Raw genomic sequence first — 20,007 nt, 5'->3', positions numbered from 1 at the left:
CCCCTCTGGGCGATTCATCGACCACTTTCTCATCATCCTCTACATCCAGGCATACTCTTCTGAAAAAGAGTTTTTTAGGGACCCATTCCTTTATGACTTTCAGACATCCAGCTCATCCTTACTCCATGTCATGAGCATGCATTGTCCTCTTAGACTGCAAAAGATCCATCTTCCCACATAATTCTTATGATTGTTGGATAGAGGAACTTCATTCCCTCAGGTGCATGAATACTGGCCTTTACAAAGTCTCTGATTTCCTCATCTGTCACGTCTCTGACTTTCCATCCTTGCTCAACATCGATCATGATCTTCATCCCTATGGCTTTCTTTGCTGTCCTCTTGGACTGCAATATTATTATTTTGACAACACAGAATCCAAGCAATACCAACACTATCAGGGCTATAAGAAACTTGAGCTGTCCCAATGTTTATTCCTGGTGCTTCAAATATTCGACCACAGTTCTGGTTCTCTTCCATTTTTCCTGTTCCTTTGTTTCTGAAACACAGCTTTGCATTTTCTAAAGGCACTATCTGCAAACGTCCTCCTTAATCTTCAACCCAGGTCAGTAGCTTTGCAATGTTCAGCCATAAAGGTTTACACAACATTTGTGCATGTTCAATCATTGGATGGTAGTGACCCATTATTACCCAGTCTCTGCAGATCACCACACCGTCTTCCCAGCCATCTGGTGATAGGACAGTTCCCCAAATCTGCATCTGGCCTCTGTTCTTCAATCTACGAATATCTTCCGCAGACTTTCCTGGAACTTTCAGCCTTTTATTCACCTCTTGTCTGATTCCATTTCCTTTTATTCCAGGCTTCTCATAGCTGATCACAAAATTCCTAGTATGGGCTTTGTTCCTTGTCTTTAAGTCTTGAATATAGTCATCTTCATCTGGATCTGTCCATTCAGTTGCCTATTTGAGAGAAGCTGTTTGGCCCATGAATTGGCCTCCTGTACTACAGAACTCTAAATGCATTATGCAGTGTGCAGTTAGCACATCTATTTCAATAGCTATGAAGATTTTCGAGTTCCCCATGTTGTATGGAAGGAGTGCACATACAAAGCATTCCTCCTTTGAAGACTTCTCCCAACTTCCTTCATATGTTGATACCAACCATATGTTATTTCCCAAGTGTGACATGCTGTCCAGGTAATCATTTAATTCATAATTATCTTCCTGGGTGCTTCTTTTAGGCCTCATTCTTTTCATATGAGCTTCCATGATCATATCATGCAGTGTACCAGCATAGCCTCTTTCAGCTGGCCTTTCTACAGGAACATCCATCGATGCCCCCTGTACAGGAGAGATATCAGCAAGTTTCATTCTCTCAACATACCTTTTAGGCATAAAAATGTGTCACAAAATCTCCATATGTGACTGTCTTTTGGGGATTATTTTTGGGTCATTTAATACAGGACTGGCTATATTTGCGCACATTACTGGTGTAGGCCCACCCTCTAACAACCCTTTTGTCTTGACTATTTTACCAAGCCTGTCTCTGGTGTCAAAAAAGAATGTCTACGATACCTTTTGCACGTGGATGATTAATAATGTCACTTATCTGAGGCTCAGGCAATTTGACATCTTTCTTTGGGACAAGTATCACTACATAGGGTCTGGGTTTCTTAGTATTGGGCGCATTTACATTTATTTACCTTCTGCTCAGGAGCATGCACAGGAGTCTTAGCTCCATTTGCACCAATGTAGAATGCTGTGCATACAGTCAGTGAAAGCAGTATGATTATGAACACAATGCAAGTGTAAATGATGCAAAGATAAGTTACTTTACAACATCTACTTTGTGGACACCGTGGACGTCTGTCTGTGTTAGGCATTATTATGCTACAGTTTATGTTGCCCATCGTTATTGCCTAAGGAAGGAAATACTCAAGCTTTAATACATCAGCATTGTGAACTGCCTCTGGAAGCTGCAGTCTTGAATCAGCAATTTGTCCTCAATCAGCTTTCCTCTTACTGGACGATTAGAACAAACTCTTTTATTGTATTTCTGGAACCAGTCTTTCACCAGCCAAAATGTAGATGGCTTCCCAGTATGAAAAAATCCAACCTCAGTAAGTCTAGATTAGCTCCCAGTCAATGCCTCGAATCTGCTTCAGCCCAGACGACATGACAAATTTCTTTCAGCATGAAACAAGAGTTTTTATCAGCAACCTCTCGATCTGTCCCTCGAAGGAAAGGTTGACACCGATCTGTGATTTCCCTCGGAATATATGCTCACTTGGATTATAATACCTTCTAAAATCACATTCAAATGTGCAGTGTTTCTAGGATCCCTCAGAAAGGTGAGCACATCAGTGTGCCTTCCAACAAGATGTCGCTATTCCTCAATCAGACAAAAGAACGCCACACTGACTAGTCTGTGAGCTGCATCAGTTCATAGGGACATTTGTGCTCTCCTCGCTGTACTCAGGCAGATGCAAAATCTTTCTTTGATAACTATAAGCAATCTTCTTATAATTTGGCCATTCTTAGGATCTTGTAAGAAAGCAGGAATGTGATTAGTACTCCCCACCAATTAACGGGAGAGAGCGCAACACCAACTCGAAATAAGTAATTACAAGTCGAGAAAGGTCATCAATGGGTAACACCATAGGTAGATCCAAACAGGAACTCAGTGTTAAATGAATTTGGGCATTGCACTCTCTTCCAATTTCTGTAACCACAATTGGAATCAGGCATATTACTCTTCTTATCAAGGATTAAGCATGCCTCAGTCCAAAGTTTGACAATCTCCTGTAGCTTTGAGAACAAATGATTTTTCTTTCAACCTGAAATGACAGCACAGAGTGTTCACATCAGCTTCCCTTAACCCTTTCTGAGACGGCTCAAAGAGTGTCCCCAACAAAGTCACAGTCTGATAAAACGTTCTTTCTTTTATTCAACAATGTCTGCGTCCTTCTTCCTCATCATAGAACTTGTCTGCACGTGCGGTGGTTCTTCCCCGATGCTTGTACTTGCTTCCTGTAGGGGTGCGGCAGAGGGGTTTCTCCAGAAAAGATCTTTACATCGCCTGCGAATATCCAAGCACGCCTGCCCTGCAGTTTGACAGCAGATGGCGTGACTTCTTCCACGATGAACGTACCATTGAAATGGGGTTCGACCCACTTCTTCCTTGTATGATTGCAGACTAGGACTGCATCTCCAGGGAATAGTTGGGGAACACATGTTGAAGGATCACCTTCTGTGTTCTGTACTGCTGTAAGAAGATTCAATTCAACACTACAGCTAAGTCAATGCCTAGTCTGGGGTACGGAATGGAAACCCTTATTGATATATCTTTATGTCCAGTTCATAAGTCCTGGATGACTACCCCTATATAACACCCGTCTCTTAGAATCCCCCTGACCCCACTGAGCCAAGAAGTAGTTCTGTTTTGCAAGTTTAAAAGGTTTATTTGAGAAAAATTAAACAAAATATATATATCACATTTTTATGATAAATTAATAATTAATATCATAATTAAGAACATGAGCAGTGATCAACAATGAATGATGTCCTACTAGTAAACTGATTTGGTTACTAAGGAGTAGTATAAAGGATGAGGTAGCACACTTGTGAATAGGAACAGAAGAATAAGGTGGTAGAGAATGCTTTATATAAGTTCAGATGGATGCAATGTTGAATGAAAATGCAGTACAGAAAATACTCAATATGATTTCAACAAAACAATGTAATCACTTTTCTCTGGCAATCCACTCCCCCCCCTTATGCAATGTAAGGAAATGAAGAGTAGCCCACAGTTCTCAGACATGCAATCAAATATAATTCAGTTCACCCTAGCAAGCTTAGACTACGGATAGAAGTTGAAACACAGGCCCAAAATGCTTTTATATGTGCTGGCAATGAAGTGAGGAATATGCTGAAAATGGTTTTAATTCCCTTTAGGAGGTTCAGGGTGAGTGAAAGATACTTGGGAGGTGCTCAGGCTCCCTTTAACAATGCTCTAGGAGTAACTAGCAGGTTAAACGAATTTTTGGCAAAGGAAAGCAAGGAAGCTGCTGTTTTCACACGTGGCTGGATTTTTCACCAAATCGCGAATCACGGCAAAATTTGCGAATGCATGAATCGCGATTGCGGCAAAAGTATAAGGAGTAGCAAGTCGGTTCTAGGTTCGTTGAAAAGCTAAGAGACTAAGCCTTCAGAGGAAAGTTAAACCAAGTTCCTAGCCCAAACGGTTCCTGAGATACGGACGATTAAATAAAGGTAGTTTTTCGGATTTAAAGTAAACTCAAAATGACAGGTGACAGCTATGCGGCTGCAGAATTGACAAGTGACAGTTAGGAGGCAGTTCTACTTAGATTAAATAGTTTGAATTATATGACTGGAAACTAAGAGATTTGGTTTCACACCGTCCTAGCTGTACTCACAATGTATTTGGAAGGTCTAGGTCTCACGGATCGGGTCAAGATGGCTTCGGTTCTGGTTTCGCCCCCGACGGTCTCTGCGCACAGCGTCTGGTCTCTGCTCTGCTGGTCTGGTCTGACACTGCTCCTGGCTCGGCTCCTGGATCTCTGGGTACAGCATCTGTGCACAGCTCCTGGATCTTTCGGGCGCAGGGTTTCAGACCAGAATCAACAGCTCAGCCCGGCTGTGAATAGTCTGCAAATGATTTTTGGGCCTGCTGACAAATACTTTTGCTTGCAGTGGGCCTTCTTGGTTCAAAGTTCTGTAGTCTCTGTTTAGCTTGGAAGTCTAAGTGTAGGATCTCTGGATGTGAAGTCGTCGGTCAGCATGCTCCGCAGCAAATGGAATTGACTATCTCTACCTGTCCCAGCAGTCTCTTTTTATGTGTTTTGAAAATGGGTGTGTGCCTGGGCCTAGCTAAGCCTGCCCCTCTCTACTTGTCATTGGCCCAATTCTCCCCTCTCCCATGATTGGGGGAAGGAAATGTGAGTCAGAGTGATGCTGTAGATTTTATGGGTCAGAGGATCCTCCCCTGGTCAGTTCGCCCACAAATCTATATTTGATTCAAATACATATTGCACAGATAGACAGTTGTTTAAAATTACATGCCCCCATCACATATCACATGAGGTATACTCTGTTCAAACTCTGCTCTTCCTGGGGGCTTGCATTCAGAAATTGCAACATTTTGCACTTTTTAACTGGTTTTGCAATATCGGACATTTACCCAAATTTACACACATGTGGGCAAGGAGTATGGACATTAATTGATGAAGTGTCAGATTTTTAACATGCAGACATTTGGAGTGAAACCCTATTTTCCACTAGCAACCCCCCAGATCAGACCACCAGGTCCTAAAACCTCTTAAAATGTGGGCAGAAAAGTCACAAGAATTATGGTATCATTTAGATAATTTTGACAAGTCTGCACCATGAGTTATATATCTTTCTTAAAATCATATTCTGGCCAACAGGGGTGTATCTTCCCAGGTCACATGGTGGAGAAACCAGTCTATCCACTTTCTTTAAGGTCAGCCTGCGCTCAGAGGGGCTGCCCCTCCCCGTTTCTGCCAAGAGGAAGCCACTTTACGACCTCCCCTATAAACCATCTGCCTGAGTCAAGGAAGGGCTTTGTTCAAAAGGAAGCCATTTACGACCACCCTAATAAACCATCTGCCTGGGCCCAGGACAGGCCTTTGTTCAACTCCCTGTAGTTGCTCCACCCCTAATCTAATCAGAGAGGTGACAACTCCTTTTGGCAAGGGGAAGAGTGGCTGAGCAGGTTTTAACTCCTGTGCGGGTAGATGTCAGGCAGAATTCAGTTTCATTAAGCCAGGTTTCAGCTAAATGTCACTTTTTGTCCCCCAGTTTAAGTCTATTACGATTTTTACATACACATTAAATAATTACTTCCTTCAAGTCATTTCAGAGTATAGTTTTACATTGTATCCACCTCTTAGCAAGTCTTTCCTTGGTCTGGTTTTGTTTCATTTGTTCAGTTTTACACACAAGTCTGGTGGTTTTAAAACGCCGGCTTTCTGATAGTGGTGAGTACTGGTAATGCAACCATTTTTGGGATTTAAGAAAATGAATTCCCCACAGTTCTAGGTTGCTTTTGGCAATCAGCATTGCCATTCCCAATGGTTTCAGGCTACTGTGTGGGTAGCCCAATGGTGGTTTTAGGCAGTGCCCTCCTGTGCTCACAACCTAGGCAAAAATGGGTGGCAGCCTATTCTTCATGCATTTCCCTGTGCATTTTCTGGGAAGTTCTGGCCATCATGATGTTTTCCATGCCAGTACTGCACAGTTTTTGTGGTAGGGCTCGGATGCATGGGTAAAAACATCCCACACTGCCCTACACCCTTGTCGCTGCAACTGCCCTGAAATAACAGAGATACTTGAAGTCATACAGTTCATATAGTCACGCAATTCCATTCCTAACAAATCTGCAGTTGGATGAGCATCACTTCTAACTCTGGATGGAGGCATTAAGGGTGTCCTCAGGAGTCTCCCCGTCACTATCTGGTGGGACATGATATGGTGGTCAGAACCCGTTTGGTTCCTTAAAGCACATAATTCCAGTGGTAGGAAATGCAACCACCATTTCTTCAAGGTAAGCTTCAACTTGGTGATTCTTGCTTTAAGCAAGCCGTTGAGCCTCTCACATACCCCATTTTCTTGTGGATGATAAGTCGAAGAAAACTTGTGCTTTATACCAAGCATCAAGCTGATCTGTTCAAATGTTTGATTCACAAAATGCGGGCCATTATCTGACCTCATTACCTCACATACTCCCCATCTAGGAAATACATCCCGCAATAAGAATGTGGCTGCACACTTGGAATCTGGGTGTGTACACGGGCCTCAATCCACCTTGAAAAGGGACACACTACTACGATCAGGTATCTATATCCATTACATACTTGTATCATGTCAACATAGTCTATATGCAAATGCTGAAATAGGCCATAAGGTCTTGGAATAACTCCCTTAACTGTGTGCAGTGTAGGCCCAGCTGTGAATTTCTGACAAACTATGCGATTTATCATGAAAAATGCAATATGCTCTAATAGATTTGGTACAAACAAATCCTCAGCAATAGTTGAAGAGGGATTCTCCCTCTTTGTGTGCCCAGGTTGATGGTGTAGCTGTTCCAGCGCCACCCTCAATAAGGCTACAGGCATCAAAGGTTTACCAGTGCTGTCTTTTCACCACAATGCTTCAGAGGGGTTTAAAGAACACCCTCTTAGTGTCCACAAATTATTTTCCTCTTGAGGTGCCTCCCCTTGGATCTCTACCAACTGCATTTGTGACAGGTTATTAGAACTTTCAGATACAGTCATCATAACAACCATTTTTTCATTTACATTAGGTGTTTCAACATTCATCTTTTCTTTATCTGTATTTGCTATGTGCTTAGCCTCAACCTCTGCTGCTTGATTTCCACATGAGATAAAATCTGCCCTTTTAGTGTGAGCTGCGCACTTGACGACTGCGATGCTTACTGGGAGTTATAGTGCTTCAATAAGTCTGTCCAATAAGGCAGCGTGCTGCACTGGCGTGGCGTCCGCTCTGAGGTAGGCACTCCTTTTCCAATTTGCTAACCCTGCATGCACCATTGATATCACATAGGCGGAGTCACTGTACACTGTTACTTCCTGGTCTGCCTGATCCTCGAGCGTGAGTATCAACGCCAATAATTCTGCAGCCTGTGCTGAATAATGAGTACTTTTAAGCACCCACAATTCCCTATTAGCCATGTGCTTTATCAGAGCAGCACCTGTATATCTTTGTCCATCATTTTGATCGATCCTTGAAGAATCATCAATGAAAACACTCTCCTCCTGCTAATGCGTTCTCTTCTATTCTAGGGATTTCATCATAGAACTCTGTCGTTGGCTCAGCTATAAACATGGCAGGATTCACTATTTTACATCAGACTATTTTAATAGTTGGATTCGATATGACTACTTCATAGGCAGAAGCCCTCTGGGATGTCAATGTGCCCTTTGGTCTTTCTAAAATAGCAAAAATGCGTGCTCAACGAATAATGTCATGGAACATCCCATCACTATGCTTGCAGCTTTCTCTTTGGTGAATGCAGCGGCTGCTAAACTTTGTTTGCACGAAAAATGACCTCTCATTACTGGGTCTAAGATTCCACTGTGAAGAGGAAGTTCCTAGCACCATCCACACTCCAGCCACCCCCTGTGTAGTACCAGGTACGTTCACACCAAAATATGTGACATATGAAGAACAGATAAACCAGCAGAGAGCCGCAGTCGGGCTCTGCCCTGTGCCTATCAGAATAACAGAACCTATTGAAGTACCGACACCTAATAAAACCTGGACAGTAAGCTATCCATTGAGAAAACCATTTCTACAGGCAAGACAAAATGACGTTTGTCGGAATGGAATACCCAAAGAAGCCAAGAAGATAATAAAGGAAGACGAATGGTGTCGTCATAAGAAATTGGACTGACGCACATATAGAAGATATAATAACCTAAGAATACTGACAAAGAGACAAAATCCCATGGATAAGTGACATCTTGAGCCTAAGATGAAGAAGTTGATGTCAAGATGAAGAAACGTATACCGCATACATGATGAAGATATTTAGTTAGTTTAAACGTATACAGATGCAAGAAACTGCATGAAGCAAAGAAATCGTTAAGCTTGCTTATGCTTAGTAGCAACTAGATTGTGGCAAGCACCAACATATACACATATATACCTCAAAAGCACTTTGTAGATGAGTGTAACTCCACTACGCACATAAGCAGAATTAAACAAAGGTTACTAAAGGACTCAAGAGGAGAATATTGCAGCAAACAAATCGAGAATTAAGACGTAAAGAAAACCAGCTTAAGGTAGCCATCCCAAGAAGCCATGGTCGTATCGGGCTGGAAAAGCCCAACAGTGGATACAATTAAAGAGAAAAAGAACAGATTATCCTGTTCAGAAAGGTCAAGATAAGCCACAGATGGTATAAGACTGGCAGAATTAAATCAAATAAATGAAATTACACAAAGAAGAGGTCGACTTTGAGGTGTCCTAATGACGTGACAAGGCTGGCAGGATGGGATGAGACTTTCACACCTACGCATGGATCTCTGCCATACCCATACTCCCTAAACTTTCTCAGACCAAGAAGTAGACTCGAGGCCAAACTACAAAGAAGTAATTGACACATGAACACTGAGGTGATGATTGATTGTAACATAATTGGAGGGAAGCTGGGGTGCAGACAAACTCCCTGCACCTGGCTGGTTGTTCTGCATAGTGCTAGATTTAAGTGGAAAAGTATGAGTGGAGTTGATGCCAACCCTATCATAGTGGACTGTGTAATCTAGGGTCCTATTATGAGTAGAACCAATGGGATGTCGTACTTTTAGTGACATTTATAGTGGCCATTTTGAAGGGAGGGCTGAGTTGCCCCACCTGACATTGATGATCCAATCCCCTCTCCCCGTTACCACATACAGTTATAGTACCTATGTTAAAGTTACCTTCCTATAACCAATCACGTGGCATGTTAGGTTTTTAAGATTGCACATCAGTGATGATGAGTTTTTGATATAAATACTGTTTCTTCTGAAATTAAATGGAGTTGAAGCAAGAAGGAAGATCAAGCGGTTGCTGATGTTCATTGTACTCCCCGTTTTTTGTACTTGTCATTAAATGGACTCCCTTTGCCAAACTATTGAGTTGTCATAGTTATTTGATGCAAGAGTACAAATATGCATCCCCATCTATCTTGAGGGTGCTGCTACTCATCTTAAAGGGCTGTTTGGAGATCCCCAGTGAAATGGGCCGGCTGGGGTCCATCCAGTTCACTTGGTAGCAGAGATTAGATGGTTCAATTAGATAAGATACCCATTGGCCGACAACATAGGTAACTTCGGGTCCTCAGCAATATCATGAGTCCTTTGCCATCCGGCTGAAAGAACGAGAAGCTCCCCGTAGATAGTGGTTATTTTAATTTAAAACCCTGCAGGTTAGGTGTGAAGGGACCTTTGCTTTCCCCAAGAACCCGTTCCCACTTCTACGAGCAGCTGATCAAACCAGCGGCACGGAAAGGCAGTAACGATGGCGGAGATCCCGAGCATCCGGAGAGGAAAAACATGTGAACGGTGAGTGAAAAACACTGAGTGCTTTGGCAAAAAGTCACATGCCTTAAAAATAAGTAAAGGGAAGGTAACAGAGGAAGGTGGGACACAAATAACGTCAGAGTAAGAGTATAATGTATATATGAGGGGAAAACATTGACTTGAGGGTAGCCGAGCAATATAGAGACACACTGGGAGTGGCCGAGATAAGAGTATGCGCCCAGTACCTAGGTTTTAAAGAGTGCTAGAAGAAGCCTTCATTTAAGGCCCTGAATTGATAGAATGATGTAGAAGACCAGATTGATTAAAGACGATCTGAAAGAAATGGGCTTAAATTCCATGTTGGAATACAAATTAGGGGCAGGATGCATCGGAGGAAGCAGATGGTATACCATTTGTGTGGCTGGCCAGAGTCTGTCTGTCTGTTTTATGTGTTTTGGTAGATCTATGACATCAAAAGGTAAAAAACGTTTTGGAATTAGCATGAAAATTGCACGATTGTAAAAATAGAATGCTGCATGACATGGATTGATGGTTGTAGTTAACAAAAATAAAGGTAAAATTATTGTTGAAAAAACGGGATTGGAGCTTGCGACGATTGGTGCTCGCTCATATTGTTGACCTTGTTTGTGAAACGTAAAGCATAACAAGTGTTATATAAGGAGAGGATAAACAGGTTAAATATGGAAGACATTACCCCATTGATACACTTGTGCAAACAGCTGCCGAAGCATGCACCCAAGCTTAAACAGTACAGTGCAGAATGGGTTAAAGGGACCGCAAACAAAATGTTTATGTCACGGCCGCAAGGCGGATTGCTATCTAAACCGGTCCTGCAGCACATGACGACATATTTGCACGCCACGTATACTGGCAAAAAGTAAGACAACCGCTTAGCTAGTTTAGAACTTTGGAAAATGTACCAAGAGGAAAAGGAGGAGGAGCCACCGTTAGATTGGATACTGAATATATGCACAGAGGGGGGCGAAGAACCTTCTGCGCCACCCACCCCGGCTGAAACAAAAGCAAAGCTAGTAAAGACGGAGGATTATACTCACTGAGGGAATTTAAAGCAGCCATGGGATATAGCAACCCGTCATATGAGTCGCCTACGCAAAGTAGTGACGAAACAGAAAAGGATAGAGAAAGAGATATTGCCTCCAAAGTCCTGAAGGACAAAGAGAGACAAGAAAATGAAAAAGGAGACCAAGCAGAAGCAAGTACATCTCTAGTTACGGGAAGAGAGCTAAAGAAATGGAAAGGAGATGAGGAAAGGACTGAAGAGATGGCATTCACACAGAACGAATGGATGGGAGGTCAGACTTCATTGAAACTCGATGGTAAAGGCATTGAGGATATGAGACAAAGGAAGAACAAGATGAATTAGAAAGGAAAGAGAAGAAAAGGGAAAAACAATTAAGAGATGAATGGGCTAAGAAAAAAGATAGGCAGAAACGAGAGCAGTTATATCATGATGAGCAGGTCAGAAAACAGGAAAAGACGGAGGAATAAAGAAAACGCGATCATAAGCAGAGAACAGCTGACGATCAGGATAGAATAGAACAAAGAAGAATAGAAGAAGAACACCAAGAAATACAGGTGAAGAGAATAAAAAGACAAAGAGATGCGGAAATGCGAAGGGCAAATGAACGAAGAGATGTGAGGAAGCAAGAAGAAGATATGGTCAGAGAGGAAGCGAGGAAGCGTAAAAATTTTGATGCCAACATAGAAGGCAAGCAAAGACATAGAGCACAGGATCTCGAATATCTGGAAAGAGATGTTAAAAAACCTGATCCAGTAGTAGACTGGGAAGATATCGAAGAATTCTTTCCTGAGTATGATTCAGTACCAGGCACGCCTAGGGGCAAATATAAAAGATGACTTTGACACCAGAAGCATCGGAGAGACAATCGATAGAATATATGATCAGATGGGGCTAGAAAAGGTACCCCAAGGGAAAGGAGAGAATGTGCGTCTTGAGAGCACTCAGCTGTATGATACTGAGGAAGCCTCCCCGAAGTAGCAGAAATAGAGAGCTGTTATTAGATAGGCTGACTCTAAATAGAAATGAGGAGGATGAAAAGTTGCACAAGCTGGGCACAGACAATATCGGACACAGAATGAGAAGAATGTGAAGAAAGAGAAGATGAGAGAAGTCGCAAAAGAATAAAGGGAATAAGATGGTTGGATTCTAGTGGGTCTGCACTTAAGGCATCGGAGTGAGCCAGACAATCAGATCAGCATGCAGGAGTATCATAAGGTCAGAGGGGGGTGTCGCCACCACCCTATGTGAGCAGATTAAGGATATTGCCAGGTAGACAGCGATGTGGGAATATTACCCCTGTGGTAGACAGAAAAATTATGAGAGAGGAAAAGGAGTGTCATGTGTCACAGTTCCCTTTACTAGAAAAAGGAGGAACAAGGCCACAATATATGCCTTGGCCACAGATGGATAGAGAAAACCTGAAAAATAAGCTCCTAATGTTGACATCTGGAGCCGGAAAATAGATACATGAGTTAGACAAAATGACGGGAGGGAACACTTTAGCTATAGGAGATATTAAGGGTCTTTTGATCTCTATACTGGGTGATAGAGTTGACGATGTGTGGACACGTGCAGATTACCCTGGGGTGACTACAGTTAATACTGCGCATGAAGGAGCGCCTTTTAACAATTGCAGAACTGCAACATGGAAAGCGCTTCGAGTCCAGATACTTCTGATATGGGAGCTATAATGACACGCAAGATGAAGGAGGAAGATGATCCGTTGATGTATATTCAGAATTTCCAAGAAGCGTGGGTACTGGAAATGCGGGAATCTTGGGGGAAATCTATACCCGTGTTTTACCATATATTATGCCAAGGGCTGCCAGAACAGGTACAGAAGCAGCTCAATAAATTGGTAGGGATTGAGGCTAAGCCATGGTCTGAAATACAGCTGACCATCGTGCACTATTGCAGTATGCTGTAAGAGAAGAATCGCAAAACGGATGCTCCACGAAAAGGTGAAGAGGCTAAGTTAGTGCAGAAAGAATTATCAAAGTATGCCATTGAGGGGGCAATGATCACTAACACAGACGGATCAAATACACAGAAGATGTGACACTGAAACTTCATGAGGAACCAAGGGTAGATGTCTTTATAGGGGATAAGGAAAATTATTTCTTAGTTGACACGGGTTGGACGCGCTTGTGTATACGTGAAGGCAAGTTTTCTTTGACCGGCAATGCCATAAATACTCAGGGCTTTACAAAAGAACTACTAGTTTCCATAGGAGAATGTGACTTGAAAGTGCCACTGCTATATTCAAGGCAGACCCCGGTGAACATATTAGGACGAGACCTAATGAAAAAGTTAAACATGACAATCTCGTTCACGGAGAAGGGAATCGTATGTTCAACTCAAGGAATGCATTATTTGAAAGGGCGCAAAATGATTAGAGCATACACAGGACAAATGGCTAAGAGAACTATTCCATTAGAACCCAAAATATTTGCATATGGAGTGGATATATTAATGTCATGGCTACCAGACCTTGCAGACAAAACAATGAGAACCTCAGATGAATTTCTGTTCAGACCAAGAATACCTATGAATGAAGAAAAAGGACAAGTGTTTCCCTTAACAATAAAAGCAGCCATAGTGCGAGGAGAGATGGCTTTTCTTGATGGTTGTGATGATGAAGGAAGACAATGATGTGCATTAATCGCCATTGGGGAAGGTTACAGATTGATTGACGTCACTGATGATGATCTATTTGAAGAGCAAATAGGTGAAGATGAGATGACAGTTGAGGTTAATCTCATTTATCGGGTGAAAATGATCAAAAGAGAGGTGCCTCAGAGAATGATGCTGGCACAAAAACGTGCTGAATATTTTAATGACGACATGGCAAAGGTGCCTGTGGACTGCAGGCCCTTATGACGTAGGCTTACTAAGAGAAGTCGGTGAAGTGAAGATTAAATTGAAACCAGGAGCAATATTTCCAAAAGCACAACAGTATCCCATGTCTAGGAGGCAGATGAAGGGAGTTTTAAGACAATTTCTACCATGATGAATCAGGGCATCTTAGTGACGTCAGAGTTGTCAGGCAATACTTTGGTTTATCTGATTAAAATATCAAAAGGAGGGTCTTAGCATTTCATACAAGATTTAAGGCAATAAACCTGATAGTAGAAGCCAAGTTCCCTCTAGTCCCGAACCCGTACATGATCCTATGTAATATACCAGTTGAAGTGAGGTATTTCATAGTGATTGACTTGAAAAATGCATTTATCTCAATCCCATTGCACAAAGGCACACAAGATTTGACATCATTCACGTTCAGACAAGTGCACCTGAAAAGTACAAGGTTACCTCAAGGATATTTTGAGTCTCCTTCGATTTTCAATAGAGTCCTGCAAATGGACCTAAGCAATATTGCATTAGAGAGTGTTGTCTTGCAATCCGTGGATGACATTCTAATTTGCAACACAACAGAGGAAACGTGTTGACACAATTCCATTCAGCTATTAACTATACTGGCTGAGAAAGGATATAAAGTTGACAAAGAGAAGTTACAATATTGTCAACAAGAAGTGCTGTACATAGGCCAGCTGATCTCACATGAAGGGAAAAAGGTTACCCCTGAAAGAGCTCAAGCCATTTTAAAAACAGCCAAGCCACACACGATAAAACAAATGCAGAGTTTTCTAGGATTATGTAATTACGTCAGGGCATGGGTCTTTGACTACAGCTCTTATACCAGACCCTTGTTACAAGCCTTAAAGAAAGCACAGGCAAGAAAAGAAAGAATCGTGTGGACTAAGACCGTGGCAGAAGGGGTTGATGAACTAAAAAGGGCATTTGCACGGCACCAGTCTTAGGGATCCCCAATTATGCAGAGGAATTTTACCTGTTTTCACACATGAATGGCAGTGTTATGGCAGCAGTGCTCACACAACAAAAAAAACACATTGTGGTACAAGCCCCTTGCATACTACAGTTGGAATTTAGACCCAGTGATGAGGGGTCACTTTCCATGTGAGCAAAGTTTGGCTGCCGCAGCATTCGCCATGGAGATGGCTACAACCATTATGATGGGGTGCCCAATGACGTTATACGTCGAGCACACTTTATTTGCCATTTTAGAGAAACCAAAAGGCACATCGACATCGCAGAGAGCTTCTGCTTATGTAGTGGTCATATCAAATCCAACAATTAAAATAGTTTGATGCAAAATAGTGAACCCAGCTATGTTTATAGCCGAGCCAGTCCCTGAAGGAGAGCCAATACATGATTGCGCAAACTATGAAGAATTTTATGATAACATTCCCAGAGTGAAAGAAAATGCATTGGCAGAAGAAAAAATCATCTTCGTTGATGGTTCTTCGAGAATCGATCAAAACGATGGACAGAGATATACAGGTGCAGCTGTGGTGAAGCAAATGGCAAATTTCTAGTACTTATTAGCACATGATTACCCTCACATTATTCAGCACAAGCTGCAGAATTATTGGCATTGATACTCACGCTCGAGAATCATGCAATCCAGGAAGTGACGGTGTACAGTGACTCCGCCTATGTGATGTCAACAGTGCACACAGGTCCAGTGCGCTGGAAAAGGAGAGGCTACCTCTGAGAGGACGGCACGCCAGTGCAGCACGCAGCCTTATTGCACAGGCTCATTAAGGCACTACCACTCCCAGTGGACATGGCAGTCGTGAAATGCACCACCCACACAAAAGGGACATATTTTATATCACGTGGAAATCAAGCAGCAGACACTGAAGCCAAGCATGTGGCAACCAAAGACAAAATAATAATGAATGTAGAAATATTTGATGTGCATGAGAGAATGATTGTTGCACGAAGTGAGCTGGAAAGCTATAGCAATATGGCAAAAACTCAGTTAATGGAGCTCCAAGGAGAAGCACCACAGGGAGAGAAGAACCTGTGGAAGCGACAAGGTTGTTCTTAAAACCCATCAGAGATCTTGTGGCAACAAGACAGCATTGGTAAACTGGTGATGCCTATAGCCTTATTGAAAATAGCACTGGGACCGTTACACTATCCAGCACACATGACAAAGGAGAATCTAGCAGCAACAATTGCCGAAGACTGGTTCATACCAAACTTGGCAGAACACATTGCATTTTTTATGGTAAACTGTATAATCTGTCAGCAGTTCACAGCTGGGCATACACTATGTGTGATTAGAGGAGTTATGCCAAGTCCTAATGGGCCTTTTCAGCACCTGCGTATCAATTATGTCGATATGATTCAAGTATGTAACGGGTACAGGTATCTAATTGTTGTGGTGTGTCCATTCTCTAGATGGATAGAAGAAGGTCCATTTACACACCAAGATTCTACCTGTGCAGCCAAATTCCTGATGAGGGAGGTGTTTCCCAGATGGGGAGTGTGTGAAGTGATGAGGTCAGACAATGGTCCTCATTAGGTCAAATGCAGTATTTGATGCAGTATTTGAACAGATTAGCTTGTTGCTTAGTCTAAAGCACACTTTTTTTCAGCGTATCATCCTCAAGGGAATGGAATATGCGAGAAGCTCAACGGCTTGTTAAAGGAAAGGATAGCCAAGTTATAGCTCACTCTGAAGAAGGGATGGTTGCACTGTCTTCCACTGGCAATGTATGCACTCAGAAACCAGCCTGGCTCTGACAACCATCTCACGCCACACGAAATCATGACGGGCAGAGGATGTGCATGCCATTAACACCTCAAAAAAGAGCTAGATGTGATTCTCTCTTAACAGGAGAAGTGGTAGGATTGGAAATGCTAAACTACTTAAATTACATGACATCTTCACTTACTGTAATTTCAGGACAGCTTCAGCGATGACAAGAATGGTGTAGGGCAGTACAGAACACAGAAGGAGATGCTGCAACAGACAAAGTTTCATAATTACGTGTTCCTTCAATATTCCCTGGGGGCACAGTCCTGGTGAGAAATCACACAAGGAAAAAGTCAGACAAGCCAAGGTTCAACGGCCCATTTAGAGTGGAGGACGTCACAACCTCTGCAGTCAAATTACAGGGAAGAAGAGCTTGGATCTTCTTGGGTGACATCAAGCCATACAACAAATAAATCCCTCTGTCTGCACCCACCATGAAAAGACTACAGACAACGGGGAACAACCACAGCATGTGGAGACAAGATCCATGATGAGGAAGAAGGACGCATGACCAGCCAAGCAAAGGCATATAACTTTTGTGCAAAGTTGTGGCTTAGTTCTGGACACTTCCCTTGAGTAAAATAAGGGAAGAAGGACATAAAAACACAGACACTCTGTGCATCCTAGTTGCAGGGTAAAGAAGAAGAATTGCACGTATAAGCCACAAAATAGGTTGTTGACTTTGAACTTTGGACTGAGGCACACTGAAGCCTTGATAACGAAAGATATGCCAAATTTTGATGCATAAATTGGAAGAGAATACAGTATCCGGAGTCTTTCGACACAGTATCACTGTTTGGACATACTTATGGTGTCACGCAATAGTGACATCACCAAAGACATTCTGATCTATTTTGAGTTAGTATTGAGGTCATACCCATCGTTGGTGGGAAGGCTCACAAACATAACAGAGTTTCTTCAAGATCCTGAAAAGGAAAAGACAATAAAGTGGCGGCTCTCAGTGATTGCAGAACAGTTTGTTTACTCCCAGAGTACAGCAAGGACAAGACAAATTTCCCTGTCACAAGAGAATAGCAGACTAGCCAGTAATGTATTTCTTCTCTTAATTGAAGACTTTCCAGAACTTGTGGGGAGATATGCCAATGTCGACGTCCTCACTTTCATCAGAGACCCAGTGAACACTACACATCTGAGTATGATCCTGCATTGTAATGTAATGCAGGTCGAACTTTCTAACCAGCATCAGAATCACAGGAGAAGAGTGTAAACTTTAAATCGAGGGACAGATCATGAAGGTGTTGCCAAGGACTTCACTTTTGTTTATGCTGACAAAGAACCAACATGTTGTCTGGAGTGAAACAGATAAGAGGCATAGACAGGAATTGGTTTACATGGAACATGCAAATTACGACTTACTGAACTTTTTGCCTCATTTGGAACTTTCGTTAATGAAAAAATAACTGTTTCCGGAGACAAGAGACAGTCTATTATTCGACAAAGAGGTTAATCAGTCCAGCACTCATGACCTGCAAGAAGAGGCAGCATAATCCAGATAAAGTGGCAATGTTTAGCATGCATTAAAGAATTAGTTTGTTTCTTTAGATGATCAAGATGGGAAACCAGAACAGCAACGTTGTCCTCCCTCATGAGGAGAGACATTCATATTGGCCCAGGAACAAATGCTGCAAATTGACGTATAAGTGTATCATTTATACATGCATTGTGTTCATTATCATATTACTGTCATTGACGATTATAACTGCATTTTTCATCGGTGCACAAAGTGTTCAGATTCCCATGCACCCACCTAATGATGTACGCATAAAACCTACAAAGGTGCCCAGATCTTACATAGTCATTCCAGTTCCTAGAAAGAATGATAGAGTGACTGAACTTGAGATGGATGTGATAAACAATGGCACACGCACAACACTTGAGTTAACAAATGAGACAGGGTCGGCAAAGTAAACCTGAGAAGAGGTTGATGAAAGGTACATGTACACAAATAATGAGTACATACACACCTGGTCTAGTGTCCATAACTGCAGAATCACATTCCAGAAAATGGGGAGAGTTTGGACAGAGCTCAACAAAAAGCTTTTTACCAATGGCTGTTATAAGACACATGAAAATGAACTGTTAAGGAGACAAAAGACTCTAGAGAATGAACGAACAGAGACAGCACCAATCAGCATGCCTGATCCAGTGATGAAAGGGTCAAGCATAAGTCCTGCAATAAAATCACATGCTGAGATAATAGCAGAATCAATATGGATGTTCATAAACAAAGCCAAAAAGAGACAGAAGGATAAGGAAAGACTTACCAGACTTTATCCTACAAGAATAATACATGTGGACACGCCTGGATCATTGATGGAGATACCTGAGAATCCTCCAGCAAGAAGAAGCTATACGAATGTGTTCAAAGATGTGGTTTTGTCAAACTTCAGAAAGACCTTAAGAATGAGAAGAAGCACACAAGAAGACAATAATGAATTGAACGATTACCTGGACAGCACAGCACACTTGGGAAACAACATATGGTACCAACATATGAAGGAAGTTGGAAGACGAACTTCAGAGGAAGAATGCTTTGTTTGTGCACTCCTACCATACAGCATGGGGAAGTCAAAAATCTTTGTAGCTAGTGAAATAGATGTTAAGAAAGCACACTGCCTATCACACATAGCAATGTGCATGACCAGAGGCCAGTTCATGGGAAGTGATGCTTCACTCAAATGGGCAACTGAAGCAACTGACCCAGATGAAGATGATTATGTCCAAGACATAAAGATAAGAAATAATGGCAAAACAAAGAAAATTGTGATCAGATATGAGAAGCCTGGAGTTAAAGGAGAGGAGATCAGAAGAGAAACAAACAAAAAGCTGAACGTCAAAGGGAAATCTACAGAAGAAGCTTGAAAATGGAAGGACAGAGGTCAAATGCAAATCTGGGGAACAGTGCTTTCTCCAGAATGATGGGAGAAAGGAGTAGTGATCTGCAGAGCATGGATGATCATTGGATACTATAAAGAAACAACTGCAAATGCACAAATGATATGCAAACCATTATGGCCTAGACTTGCAAGACTGCTAACATTGGTCAAAGATAGAGGAGGACCCCTACAGATAGAGCCATTGGAGAATTCCCAACTGTGTTTCAGAAACAATGCTACAAGAAAAATGGGAGAAAATCAGAACTGTGGATGAATTTCTGATGCTACAAGAATGATGCATGGAACAGCAGTGATCATGGATCATTATTGGGCATGTGTATCCAAAGCATATATCAGATTGCCGAAGAATTGGGGAGGTATATGTACATTGGT

This window comes from Ambystoma mexicanum, chromosome 3q (genome assembly GCF_040938575.1).
Source record: "Ambystoma mexicanum isolate Mex_15411 chromosome 3q, UKY_AmexF1_1, whole genome shotgun sequence".
NCBI classification, from domain to species: Eukaryota; Metazoa; Chordata; class Amphibia; order Caudata; family Ambystomatidae; genus Ambystoma; species Ambystoma mexicanum.
The sequence above is the reverse complement of the archived record's forward strand: the minus strand, read 5'-3'. Positions refer to the sequence as shown.